Here is a 14,869-nt window from a genome sequence, read left to right on the forward strand (position 1 = left end):
AAACCATCTGTGCAAGGCTGGTTATTAACCTGTATTGGATATTGACATGACAGCACTGAGCGAGACTTTTTTCACAGGCAGATGGTGTGTTTTTAGCTAGAATTAACTTTTTTCTATATTTCTGTGTTTTGAGCTGTCTGGCTTGGAATAAGCATGGCTGGGGGTATTGCAGTGAGGGAGGCTGGGGAGGAGAGGCCCCAGCTTGGAAAGCAGCGATCCTGCCCATTAGTTATTGAGAGGTGCCATCTAGTGGGAAAGCCAGGCATGTCCTGCTCCTTTCCCTGCTGCAGGGGGCCCACAGTGCCTTCTCCTGGTCAGGGGCCCCGCCAGGCCCCAGGGTGCAGCTCCAGAAGGATGCTGCTGTAGGAGTTCCCTATGGGGAGGGGCTGAGGTCTTCCTGAGGTTTTAGTAAGCCCTGAGCAGAACATCAGCCTGGCTCCTGCAACATTTTTTTCACATAAAACAGAATGTCTCTCAATCCTGAACAATCAACATATGGCAATTAAGAAATGCCAGGATCCATCTAAACCATGCAGGGAAAGGAACTGTCTGATGTGTTTTCAGTTTGCTGGGAGGAGATAAATGGCTTTGTTAGTTGGAAGGGCCCTCTTGGACCATTATGATAATGGCAGATCAGGAAGCTGAACTTGAGCCTGGCCAGCTGAATCACAGCCTTGGGGTCAGCCATGAAAACCCTTGAATCCTGGCAGATGGAGGGAATCGAAACCATCGATGTGGTTGCTATTTATCTTATTTTTCTGCTTTTTGCTCATCCTTATTAGCAATTAAATAAATGTGAGTATAATATCTAGGCATTATCTGTGTCCCAATTAATTAGTAAAAATAAATACAAATGATCCAACCCAGATTTGGCAGGGCTGTGTGGAAATAATGTACATACACAGTACACACAGGTGGCGATGCATGGTGATAGTCACTTGAGAGAGTGATTTGAAGAAAAAGTCACAGGAACCATAAAAATTGCATATACTTTCTAGCTAACCAATTTCACTTCAGGGAAAATATTCAAATATTCAATAAAACAATTCAAATGGAAAAAAAGTATGCATAGCATTGCTATTTATAATAGCAGGAAAAAGGGAAATAATTCCAATGTTGAAAAACAGGGAAATAGTTAAAACTATTTATGTGTGTAATATAATATGGTATTAATAGCTGATTTTAATAAATAGTAAATGGGGATGGGTATATGAAATTCAGTGGAATTTCCCATCTACATTATATACCTTATGTAAAATCCATACTTGTGTGCTTGGAGGGGAAAAAAAAGAAAAAGAGGAATTGAAAATGGTTCTGGGGTGCCTGGTGGGGTTTCCATCTGATGTATGACTTAGAGGGCACAGAATGGGTAGGCATGAGTTTCAAGTTATGGGTGTTTGTGCCTGAGGGGGGTTCTAGTGTTTAAAATGATCTGATCTATGGGTCTCTATACCAAACAAGAACCAGGCAAATTTGTGAAGAGCCCGTCATGGGTCCCCAGCTCTCTGGGGCTGCCTCCTAGGATTTGTTCAAGGCCATCTTGACTTGAGGCAGCAAACTCACAAGCTCACCGTGGACATCAGCTTCCCCAGAGGTGTGATCCATACAATGTCAAGTTCCAAAGCACAACCTCACACTATTTGCCCCATGAGAGTCTTATCTGATGTGCGTGTGCCCATTGACCAAGGCAGGAGGGCAGCCAGACTGAGAACTATTTGGATATAGGGTCTTCTCTATGTCAGCACTGTCCAGGAGAAATGTAAAACGAGTGAAAAATGTGAACCTTATATATAATTTAAAATTTTCTAGTAACCACACGTTTTAAAAGAATACATTAAATTCATAATATACTTTATTTAACCCACTATACCAATGTACTATCATTTCAACATGTAATCAATATAAAAGATAATTAAGATACTGTATTTTCAATTTTTTTTTCCTATTAAGTCTTCAAAATGGTGTACATTTTACACATAACAACACATCGCAAGTCTGACTAGCTACGTGTCAGGTTACATATGGCCAGTGGTTACCGTATTGGTATCTATATGATACACAATAGAAATATAAAAATAAAAATGTTCTCATCCTTTTGTACTGGTGTTTCCATGATATAAACATGCCCTGAAAGGCTCAGGATGTCTTTTTGTCCCTATTCTATTCTGAAGTTCAGCATCTGGGCTTCTTTGAAGTTGTTGTTAGAGGTTGGGAGCAGATGAGGATGTGCTGTGGACTCTTTTCATTCATATATAGAAGTCCTTATCCCCAATGTGATGGTGTTTGGAGATGGGGCCTTACCCTCTCCCCATCAGTTAAGCAGGAAGGGAGCCCTCACCCATAACCCAGCCTCCTAAACTGAGAAATGAATTTCTGTCGTTTAAGTCTCTCAGTGTGTGGCATTTTATTATGACAGCCTGAGCTGACAAGGCAGGTTGAGAAGTAGGAGAGTTGAGTGTTTACTGGTGGCTTCCCTGATCCACGCCCTCTGGCCAGATTAAGGGAAGGAGACATTTTCCTCCTGCTTTGAGATGTCAGGTAAACCTGGCACATGGGAACCTGAACATCCCCAGGGAGTGGGGTTGCTGGCTGCAGTCACTGAGAACCAGCCTTATCCTTCTGCCCCAGCTACAGATAGCCCTGCCATACAGGCTTTGGAGCACAACAGCCCCATCTCTGCCATCTGCCCATTCATACCTGCCCAGCTGGACATGGCTACAGAAAAACACCTGGTCAATCATCTGAGGATGAACCATCCTCACCAAGATCAGAAGGGACTGCTGTGTTGTTGGCAATTACCCAGATTTTTCCCAGGAAGTTTCCTTTTCCTTGACCTCTTTTCTCCTCAGACTCGTAGACTTTCCTCCTGTGTCCTTTTCCTCTGGTGATAATCTTGCTTCCTCTTTCACCAAGAAAATGGAGGTAATCAGAAGAGAATGCCCACTGCTTAATCTGTACCCATATAACATCCGCCTTTCCTCCTGGTACTATAATCTGACCTTATTTTTTATTAACGTTGTCCCTGCCACTGGGCACAGGATCCCATTCCCTGGCCCACCTGAGGACACTTTTCCTGCTATTCCCCTTTTCCTCCTTTGTCGCCATTTCCTCCTCTCTACATTTCTATCCCATCAGCGTGCTCTTTAGTTCTCCCATATTTAAAAAAAAAACAATAAAAATTTTCAACAAGGATATTAGGACAGTTCAGTGGAGAAATAATAGTCTTTTCAACAAATAGTGCTGGGACAACTGTATAACTACCTGCAAAAACAATGAAGTTAGACCTTTGACCTATATAAAAAGTCAGTCAAAATAGGTCATGGACCTAAATGAAAGAACTAAAACTATAACTCGTAGATGAGAATATAGGAATAATGCTTTATGACTGTGGAAGATGAGGAACACAAAACCACAAATGACAAAAGAAAAAACTAGGTAAATGGAACTTCACTGAATTTCAAATTTTTGTGCCTCAATACTATCAATAACATTAAAAGGCTGGAAAGGAAGGAAATAGTTACAAGTCATGTATAGGATAAAAGACTAGTATCTAGAAAATTTAAAGAACTCCCACAACAATAATAAAAGACAACTTAAAAACAGGCAATAAGCACATGAAAAGCTCAAGACTATCAGTCATCAAAACCACATTAAAATACCACTTATTTCCTACTAGGATGGACAAAATAAAGGTAATAGTAACTGTTAGTGTGTTTGGGAAGAAACTGGAATCTTCCTACATTTCTGGTATGAGAGTAAAGGGGTATGGCTGCTTTGGAAAACAGTTTGACCACTCCTCAAAATGTTAAACACCGAGTCACTGTGTGATTTACCAATTCCACGCCTTGGTAAGTACTCAGGAGAACTGAAAGTATACAGCCACACAAAAACTTGCACACAAATGTTCTTTAGAATCATTATTCACAATAGTCCATGAGTGAGAAACCTAAATGTCCATCAGCTGATGAACAGAGATGTAATGTGGTCCATACCATACAATGAAATATTATTCAATCCTAAGAGGGAACTAAGTACTCATGCATGCTACGACATGGACGAACCTTGAAAATATTATAGTAAGTGAGAGAAACTACTATGTTTTTTGCACTTCCATTGAAATGAAATATGAAGACAAATCTATAGAGACAGAAAGTAGATCAGTGGTTGCCAGGAGCTGGGCTGAGGGAGGTGACTGCTCAGAGTTGTGGAGTTTCAATTTGTAGTGATAAAATGTTCTTTCTCTCTCTCTCTCTCTCTCTTTTTTTTTTTTTTTTTCTGAAAATGTTCTCAATTAGATAGTGGTGAAGGTTGCAGTCTTGTGACTATAATAAAAAACCTCTGAATTCTATGTTTTAAAGTAAGGGTGGATTTTATGGGAAGTAAATTATATCTCAGTAAAGTCCATTGAAACGACAAACGCTTGCCTGGGCCCTACTTTCCCCTTCATCCATTTTTCTCCTTCCCTTTGTGATGGAATGCCTCAAGGGAGAGTGTAATGGGCTCACTCTCCCCAGTCTGCCTCCTCCTGTCCTCAAGTCCTTTCTGGCAGGCATCTGCTTCTACCTTCGACCACCCCAAGGTCACCACTGACCTCCATGTTACTAAACCTGGGATTTGGTTCCCGTACCTCATTTTACTTGAGCCTTTGGTTGCATTTGGCACAAGTGACTGCTTCCTCCTCACTGGTCCTCTGTAGCCCCGTGCTCTCAAGGTCTCCCTCCTTCCCTTCTGCTGCTTCTACTTCCTCTCTCTGACCCTTAAATGCTGGAGTGCCCCCAGGCTCCTTTCTTGGGCCCTGTCTCCCCTCTGTCTCTGCCCACTCCTGGGACTGTCATCCAGCGCCTGGCTTGCTTACTCATCAGTCACTCCCAAAAGTACTTGTCAGCCCAGACGTTTCTCCAGCCCACTCAATCTCTCTGTGTCTGATAGGCATCTCTAGCTTGATATTTAAAAAAAAAACCAAATTCCTGACACCCATCTCCCCTCCTCTGCAAACCCACCGAAGCAGAAACAGCAGCAGCAGGAATGATAGGGGCAGAAATAGCTTCTCCTTTAGCTTCTCTATCTCAGAAACCAGGAACTTTGTGTTTCCAGTTGCTGTGACTTCTGTCTTTCCCCTATATCCCATATCTAATCTACTAGAAATTCCGCTGCCTCTACCTTCAGATATGTCCATAACTGAATCTCCTCCCAAAACCTCTGGTGGTCCAGGCCTCTGTCTTCTCTCACCTCCTCAGTGGTCTCCCAGTTGCCCTCAACTCTTTTAAGGAACTTCAAAACCAGTGATCCTGCTCCAAGGTGAGTCAGACCACACCACTCCTCTGCTGAAAACCTTCCTTTGTCTCCTGTATCTTTCCAAGGAAAATCCAAAGTCCTTACAGGGCTTCCGGGGCCCTATGACATCTCCCCTCACCTGCACCTGCTGACTGACGTCACCTGTGTCATGTTCTCCTCACTCCTTGCTGCAGGCACATGGGCTCCTGCCTGCTCCCAGCCATGCCAGAACATTCCCACTCCACAGCATTTGCACTTGTTGCTTCCTCTGCCTTGGATGCTCTTTCCCCAAATATGTGCTTAGCTCTCTGCCTCTTTTCCTTCATGCCTTGACTCAATTCATCTTTGCAGTGACATCTTGCCCAGCCACTCTCTGAAATTAGAATCACTCAGCCCTCACTGTCTCCCTCCCCTGCTTTGTTATTTATCCACAGCACTTATCACCTGTGATATACTCCATTATATCCTTTGTTTCCAAATGAGAAAATCTATATTAAGGTAAAGAGGGTTTAGATAGTCTGTTTGGAAAAACAAATGAAAAAGCACACCAACAGAGCTGAACTAATAATACAGGGAAGACCTGAGTATTTCCAAATAGCATGGTCCCTCTTTGTTGAGACTCTTCCTAGTGCTGGAAAAGATGTCAGAGATAGGAGAGAGTATAATAGACGGGTAAAGGAAAGCCTTCCCTACCCTCTTCAAATATTCCCTGGAATGAACTGACAATAGATTAGAGGAGAAAAAGTTACGCAAATTTATTTGATGTGCACAGGGGACAATCACAGGAACGTGACTTCCCAGTAGATCAGTGTAGTCGAGGTGCTCATACACCCTTCTTCACAGGGGAGAGGAAAATGACAATTTTGATGGGTAGCAAATGATTTTAGGTGAATGAATGGGCCTGATGCTCAGATAATAGTGAAAAATTCTCCTTGGGAATGGGCCTAGGAGCTGGATAAAAGCTTATGACAAAATCTGCCAGTAGTGGTGACATTCTTTAATCTTCCTTCCTGCAGATATGAGTTTAGTTAATGAAAATTCAAGGAAGGGACCAAAGTCTTTAGACCGATAAGGAAATATCAGAGTAAACTCTCATCCAGCATCTGGGACTTGAGTTTTAAAATAACCAGCATACCAGGGTGCCACATTTGGGCACTCTACGGATCCTTCAGCAACATATTTTTATCCACACTCTATGGATTACTTCAGCAACATATTTTTAAATTATATTGATTATCCATTTCCGTTCACTAGAGTGAGCTTCAGGAGGAGAAAGATTTTTCTATCTGTTGTGTTCACAGCTATATCCCCAGTGCTTGAAGGTATTCAATAAACATTTGTTAAATGAATAAATAAAAGATTAAAAAGCTGGCAGGCAGTTTTCTTCCCTTTCATTGTGTCATCAATGCTGACCCATGCATCCCACGAACATGCTGACAGCCTCTTTGGAAACAGGACTGACCCCAGCTGGATCTTAGTCTCAGACACCCACTCTGCCCAAGTACCCAAGAAATAGCTGCATCCTGATGAACCCAACGGGCCACCTCCATCACAGGACAGTCTCAGAACCGAATTCCAAATATCCCACCAGTGTAAAGGACTGATAATACCAAGGCTTGGTAAGCAACGGCACTCTCAGGCACTGCTGGTGGGAGCATAAATTGATATAACTACTGCAGAAGACTGACAACTTCTACTAAAGCAAGATGTTCATATACCCATGGCCCAGCAGTTCCCCTTCTTATCCTGTTCCTAACATAAAAGAGTGCTTATGTCCACCAAAAGACAGCTACAGAGATGTTTATAGCAGCCTTATTCATAATAACTCAAAACTGGAAATATAAGAATAAACAAGAAATTGTGGAGGGGTCATAAAGTGGGATTCTCTACCACAATTGAAAAACCAGCCTCTACCTCAGAGCAAAGCCTGTCCAAGGAAGGGACATCACCTTTGTCCTTGGAAAAACCCACAGAGCACTCCTAGGCACATTCCCACCCTGCTAAGTTGTTTATCTACAAATAACAGGAGAGATCTGCTGCGCCAGGTGTCCCTGACTCAGTCAGGCTAGGTGGGGACCCATAGCAACCCCCTAGCAGTATGAGACAGGGAAATACCTGGGATGCCAGATGACCCTCCCAGTAGTTTATGGTGGTTGATAACATGTTGGGAAACCATGTAGTTCAGTACGTACACCCCTCTTGGCTTAAATCAATCAGTTCAAATGAATCCCCCTCTTGTACCGACCAATCATCCCTACCCAACTTGTTCCCGCCAGTGAATGTGCAAATCATGTTTTAGAGTTGTTATTTGATTTTCCCTCGGTGTATGATGATTTGCTAAGAGATGGTATGATGTATGTGGGGGTACCTGCTTTCTCCAAAGAATGTATAAAACTGTTGCAAACCCTGGGCTCGGGCCTGTCAGCATCACCAGTTGCTGTGTGAGAGCGCGGAGGGCCGAGCTAGCTCACAATAAACACCTCTTTGCTGCTTACAGATCTTGGGTCTCTGGTGGTCTTTTGGGGGTCCTGAATTCAAGCATAACACAATGAAAAAAAAAAACAAATTACGAATACCCAAAACAATATAAAACAATATGGAGGAATCTTACAGACATGGTTGAGCAAAAGAAATCAGAACAAAAAGATACACAAGGTGGGTGATTCAATTTATATGAAGTTAAATTTTAAAAACAGAAAAAAAATTAGAATGCCATCCACTTAACCTTTGGAGACCACTGGTGGGAAGAGCTAGAGGGAGCCTATAGGGGTGCTGAGATCTAGGTGGTGTTTATATACTTGAGTTTATGTGTGAAAAAAATCTCATTGAACTGTATACTTAAGATTTGTGCTCTTAATTGGAGGTAGATTATACCTAAATTAAAAAAGAAAGAAATACAGAGTCCCAAGTAGGAGATAAGCAGACAGTTGACTGACTGCCCTCTCTTCTGAACTGTGTGTTCCACCCCATGCTAATTTCTTTGGAGACATTGATTTTCCTAATCACTTTCTCCTTGACCTTTGGATAGGAGATCAATATGCAGAAACTTCCTGGGCCTGATGGGGGAGGACTCTGGTGCTTTAACAAAGTAAACCCTTGAAGGCGCTCAGCCTTCTTGAATCATTGTTCCCTCAGTTGAGGACTGGGCGGGCTTTGTTTCCCCAAATCAGGTTTGTGTCTGAATTATGTTCCTTTCTAGGCGTTTTGACTCGTGATAATCAACTTGGGAGGCAGCTGACTGAGATGTGGCATTGTTTTTGACTTGAATAGAGGGAACAATCACTGTGGCCATTGTGCTTCTAACTGTTCTGTTTTCATATCTTGGAGCTGCTCATTGTGGGTGGATTTCTCCCTAATTGAATTGAAATCTCCCCTGACTGAGCCTTATGAACAGCCTCATTTTTGGGGTGCAAAGACCCCAAGCGCTTGCTTGCCTGATTCCTTTCGTTGGCATTTCTTGAGAGCTGGACTGTGACTCACCTGATGTAACCTCAGGGATCACTTCTCCATCTGCATGGGTAGAAGATGCTATTGACCTCTCCAGACCAAGGTCAGGGGATAGCATATGCTGGTTGTCCAGATCCCTGTGCTGTACCCATTTCTACAGGGGTCAGTTGTACAAAATGAGGCTGATGGTGGGGAAGAGGAAGTACTAGCATGTGACCACCTGAAGGAGGAATGATAATGCATGGGGAGAGGGGTCACAAGCACCCACCGTACCATGAACTCACTTCCAGAAGCAGGTGGGCAGCAACTATGAGCATGCTGGTGTTTCAATAAGAAAACAGCAAAATTACTAAAGAGAGGGAGCTCAGGAAGCCTGGGGCCTGCACAATTCAGTATCCCAGAGGGGTGGTGTCATAAGCCTAGGCCCCCACACAGGACTGGGTTGCCTGACACTCTGCTTTCTCTGTAGTTCCTGCAGGGCCCTCTCCGCTCTGGCTGAATGGATCTGCTTCAACCCTAACTCTCTGGACCAGCTCCAGCTCAGGCCTTGGGGGAGGAAATGCTCAGGAATTGGCTTATGCCAGCAAGTGGCTAACATGGCTCTGGGCTGGACTGGGAAGGTTCCAAGGCTTAACTTCTTGGGTGGGTGAAGGGGGCACAGACCCCCAGGAGGTTTGGTGGCTGATTGGAATAGGAAAAAGAACGTGGGGGAATTAAGGGTATTGGTAATCTGCAAACTACATGAAGTTTCCACGTGTGTACATGTGTTAGAGTCCGGGATCCCAGGGTTTCTACAGTCCTGTGTGGCTGTGGGCAGCTAGAGGAGTCATGTTTAGAGTGGCTGTGCTGAATAAGAGTGGAGGGGAGCCCCCTGGCACCTCCTGGGCGCCAAGGAGCACTTTTCCTGGCACAAGCCTCCAGTCACTCCCAGGCAGAGTGGGCAGGCACTGCTCGCTGTGAAGCCTGCCCTCTGGGGCAGAACGTCTGGCAGGACCCCCAAGCGACCCCCAAGCGATGCTTCAAGGATTGAAATGTCCCTTGTTTTGTCCAGAAATGTCTGGCTCTATCTGGGCACTCCCCCAACACCCCTTTCCCCCCTCCCTGCCTATCTGTTTTGAACATTGGAACATTCTAGTCAGAGCTACACTCTCACGGTGAGGGGAGCCACCAGGAGATAGGATACTGGGGAGGGACTTCAGGAGGACAGAGGAGAATGCCCTGGTCAGAACTTCTCATCCTGTCCTGATCCTGCATGCACGTCAGGGTGCGTACACTGCAGTTTCAGTTTCCCAGCCCAAACAATGAAGGAAAGGTGGGGAGCAGGCCTGGCATCCTCTCCAAGTTTTCTTTTTTTTTTAAAATAGACCTTTATTTTATTCATTTATGTATTTATTTACATGTGGTGCTGAGATTTGAACCCAGTGTCTCACACATGCCAGGCAAGTGCCTGGCTGCTGAGCCCCAGCCCCAGCCCAGTGCCTTCAAGTTTGCATTCTCCCTTTCTGAGTGGGAGCTCCCTGGCTAGTCTTCCTTTTTACACTAACTGAAGGGAATAGAGGTTTTACAATGGGGAGTCTGGGAGGAGGAAAGGAGACACAGACAGGTGAGCCTGGGTCTCTGGAAGGGCAGGACTGGAGGAATGTGGTGTGCACCCTGGCTCACCCTCCAGGGGACAAGGCCTCTCCCTAGCAGGTCCAGCATAGCCTCCACCATGCTCACCTCTGGGGCATTGCTTCAGCCATTTCCCCATGGCCATAAGGAAGCTCCTCAGGTGCCTTGACACACCAGACTCAATTCTCAGCCTGGGTCACCTAGAAGAGTGGGGGGGGGGGCAGAAACAACAGAGGGTCAGGAAGACATCCTAGGGTCTGGCTGGAATGCCTGGGTGCTGTGTTGATGGAGACAGTGACTATATCAGTTTTGGACATGTGGACTAGCGGTCCCTACGACATCTTCTCAGCATCCCCCAGAATCTAGAGGAGGTCACAATGCCACTTTCATAGGCAGCATCTGTAAAATGGCCAGTGGTGCAGGGTTCTGGGTTGGGGGGTCATGGAGGCTGCAGATAAATGAAAAGCACCCCTTCTCGCAGGAGCCCAGACTCCAAGGCCAGATACAGAGGATACCCAACTGAGGCACTTCTGGAAGGTAGGGGAAGGAAGAGCTGGAGAAGGGTCTTTAAAGTCTCTGGGAGCAAGAGACAAGCCTACCATCCTGTGGCAGTCCAGGAAGTATGCAGAGGGGACATAGCATCTGTGTTGGGTTCTATAGTGAAGGTCAGAGCCAGGGGCATGTGGGCATGGAGCAGCCCAGAGAAGCCACAGCTTGGATCTCTAGGGTTGGAAAGGCAGAGCCCCTTCCTCGACCCTGCTCTCTGGTTCCACTCCTGGGCATGGGTCCCACTGGGTCTGCTTAGGGTTGAGGCAGAGGACACATGGAGGGTGCAGACCCCTCACAGATGGGGAGCTGGATACAGAGAGAGGCAAGGGCTAAGGAGGCAGGCTTAGGGGCAACACAGAGCCTGCTGATGCTAGGTGTGAAGAGCTCCACATTCAGAGGAGGCCTCTCTCCCCTGCTCACAGCCCACAGGGGAGGTCACTTCCTGTAGGCCCAGGTCAAAGCTAAGCCTAGCGGAAGTGGCCACCTTGGTTTGCACTTGTGGCCTGGAGACTTCAGATCCTGGCTGAGAACTGGGTCAGCCTTTCAGTCACTCCACCCTGACTAGCCCCTTAAGTTCTCTGTCACGGTGGTTGAGTCTAAGTGGCTCGGACTTCCTCCTACAACCTCTTTGTGGTTGTTTTCAAGAACAGACTGAAGCAGGGGAGAGGCCAGGCCAGCAGTTCCTCTGATGTCAATCTGGTTGACATCCCTAAGAAAGCCCTTGAACAGGCCAGACACCAACTCTCCAGAAAGCTCTGCCTGGTGGGAGTTGGGATGGGCACTTCCTACCCCTACTAAAATGACAACTCATAGTCAGTGTCTGGGGGAAGGGCTGTCCCCCACCCTGGGCAGAGCCTTCCCACTGGCCCTGTTCTTGAAGAGAACATCCAGGGTGCCTCAACAGAGGAGGTTCCAGGGGTAGAGCTCAGTGGCTGATTCATTACTATCCCCTCTGCCTCAGTGTTCCCAGCCCCATTTCTTACTTGATTCATTCATTCACAAATGTTTAGTGTCAAGGACAGGATAGGATGGTTAACAAAAATCCTAGTGTCCCATTCATCCATTGATGGGCATCTAGGTTGATTTCATATCTTACCTATTGTGCATAATCATGGGTGTGCAACTGTCTTTTGGGGATGTTGATTTCATTCCCTTTAGATTTATACGTGGATGTGGAATTGCTCAGTCATATAGTAGATCTGTTTTTAATTTTGTGAAGAACTTCCCATTGCTCTCTCTAAATGGTCCTACTAAACTCTCAGAGAGTTTCTTTTTCTCCATATTTTCACCAGAATTTTTTTATAGTAGCTGTTCTAAAAGGGGTGAGATATCATCTCATTATAATTTTGATTAGCTCTTCCCTGATGGCTACTGATATTGAAAATTTTTCCTTGTACATTTGTAGTTCTTTTTTGGAGAAGTATCTATTCAGATCATTTGTTCATTTTTAATTGGATTACTTAGGGTTTTTTTTTTAATTGTTGTTGGTTTTCAAGTTCCTTACCTATTCTAGACATTAACCCTGTCAGATGGATAATTGGCAAATATTCTCTGCCATTCCATAGATTGTCACTTCACTGTGGATTGTTTCCTTTGCTGGGCAGAAGCATTTTAGGTTGATGGAATTCCATTTGTCTGTTTCGTTTTTTGTTGGATGTGCTTTTGGGATAATATACAAAAAATTATCACCTATACTAATGCTCCGAAGTGCTTCCCCTATGTTTTCATCTTGAAATTTTATCCTTTGGGGTCTTATATTAGCAAATAAACAAAAAAAGAGCATGAGACCCAGGGTCCTTGGAGACCATGCTTCTCTGATAAAGCCCTTTACCCTTGAGGTACAACCAAATCCCACCTCACCAGGAAGCCCTCCAGGCTGTGGTAGGAAATCCTTCCTCTGCTCCTTCCCTCTCTCAGGGCTCAGGTGGTTCCTCCTTTGGCCTTAGGAGGGCCTTGTGTGACCTGGCTCTGCTTTCCTGGAGCCAGCCCACAGTGGCAGTAATGGCAGTTACCACCACCAGGAGCCCACATCATCATCACGGAGGGACAAGGTTCTTGGGGTCCTGCCTCCCTGACCTCTGGAAGGTTAAGAAAAACTGATTTCCCAACAGCCAGCACTCACAGGTTGGAACCACTTGATTAAACCCTTGTAAAGGCCTCCCTTTGAGTATTGCAGAAACATAGCTCCCCTGCTGAACTCTAAAGGGAGGCCTGTCTGTCACCTGTCCCCAGATGTCCTGGGGCCACAGCTGCCACTTCATCTTCCACTTGGAGCTGCTCCCATCTGGGCTGGTTCTCCCTGCAAGGGCAGTTCAGGTAATGGTCAAGCAGGTGGTGGCAGAGGGGCTCCAGTGCCCCTCAGATACACGGGCCTGGCTCTCAGACCCTCTCCCCTGTCTCTCTGCCTCTTCCAAGAGAAGGGGCAAGGCAGGCCTCTTCCAGGGACCTGATGCTGCCTGCAAGAAGGATCGACTTCTGGCAGAGACATAGATCCGTGCACAGTTGGGAGGACAGATTTGAGAGTGGTGGGTGGGAGAACTTAGCTGGCAGGACAGTTGGTTCCTGTGTCCTCGCCAGGCCTTGCAGGAAAGCCTCCAGGCAGCAGAGACAGACCTGGATCCAGCCCAGCAGGCCCAGTGCTCCTGCCAGTCAGAGCTCCATTCTAGGGAAAGGGAACATCTGTAATGAGCAGAGGAACTGAAGTCCATCCTGAGCACCCCTGATCTCCCTTGGCCTGGGGGCAAGGTGGTGGCCAGGAAGAAAGGTCAGATGGGTGGCCTTGACTAAGGCAACTCCCAGCACCTCATATGACCTTTCCCACCTGAGAATGCTACTGACAAGATAGGCACAGCACCTGTGCTGCCTGGCCAAAGCAAGCAGTTTGCATCTGCTCCCAGAGGTACACCCCTCTCTGGAAACAGGGAGAGGCTGGCCTGACCCTTGACACAGGCTGGCTCAGGAAGTTATCTCTAGGGAAACAAACCTGTTAGGACTTGGAGACAGTTTCAGGCTCATATGGTGGGTCCACAGCTTATATTTCAAGAGGACCCGATTTCCTGCCAGTATGGTCCCCTCTCTGCCTCATAGGCTGGGGCCACTGATCATCACTCAACTTCACACACTGGCCCAGAGCAAACATCCAGCCCTAAAAGTTATTTTGCTTTCTAGCACTCCCTCTTTTGTCACCCAAGAGGCTAGATATTTTTTTACCATCTCAGCATAACGGAACGGGGGCCAACCCTTTAGGAGGAGTTGAGGACAGAAGGGAGAAACAGCTGCAGGGGTGGCCTTGATAGAGTGTGGTCTCCCCCCTTGGGAATTCCAGGGAAAGTTCAAGGCCACAGGGTCCCCATGAGTGCCCAACTCCACTCTCTCCTCCCCGTCCATCTGCACACAGTGTTAGGGCAAACTCTCAAAAGCCTCCCCCAAGCTGGCCCCCAACTCCAGCCACACTGCTCCAGAATACAGGGCTCCGTCCTCAGAGCCTTCACACTTGCTATTCCTTCTGCCTTTAACACCATCTCTCCAAATGACATCACCCCTTTCTTCCTAGTCATTGTGACCTCAGCTCTTCAGAGTACTGCCCCTCCTCCCTGCACCCGGTACCTGCACTGTCCCCAGTGCTGTGCCTGACTCCTCTCTATGCCCAAAGAGCCTGGAGAGGCAGGACCCCATCCATCTCACTCATAGCTGTGTCCTTACCATCTGGTAGGGCCTACAGCAAACATCAATAAGCAAGTCACCATGAATGAGAGCTCTCCAAAGGTTGTTGGCCACCCTGAGTCCTTGTGTCCTTTTAGACTCCAATGCCTTGGAGCTCAGGGGAGCAGCAGCTCTGTCCCTGTCCATTGGGAGAAGGAAACAGGCCTGAATCCTGGGCTGAGGGCCCATCCAGCACCTTCCAGCTCCAGACCCTGAAGTGCCACATGGCACTCAGACAGCTTGTCCTGCCTGCCCAAGGACCTGACACTGTGACCACTTTGGCAGG

This window comes from Callospermophilus lateralis, chromosome 18 (genome assembly GCF_048772815.1).
Source record: "Callospermophilus lateralis isolate mCalLat2 chromosome 18, mCalLat2.hap1, whole genome shotgun sequence".
NCBI classification, from domain to species: domain Eukaryota; kingdom Metazoa; phylum Chordata; class Mammalia; order Rodentia; family Sciuridae; genus Callospermophilus; species Callospermophilus lateralis.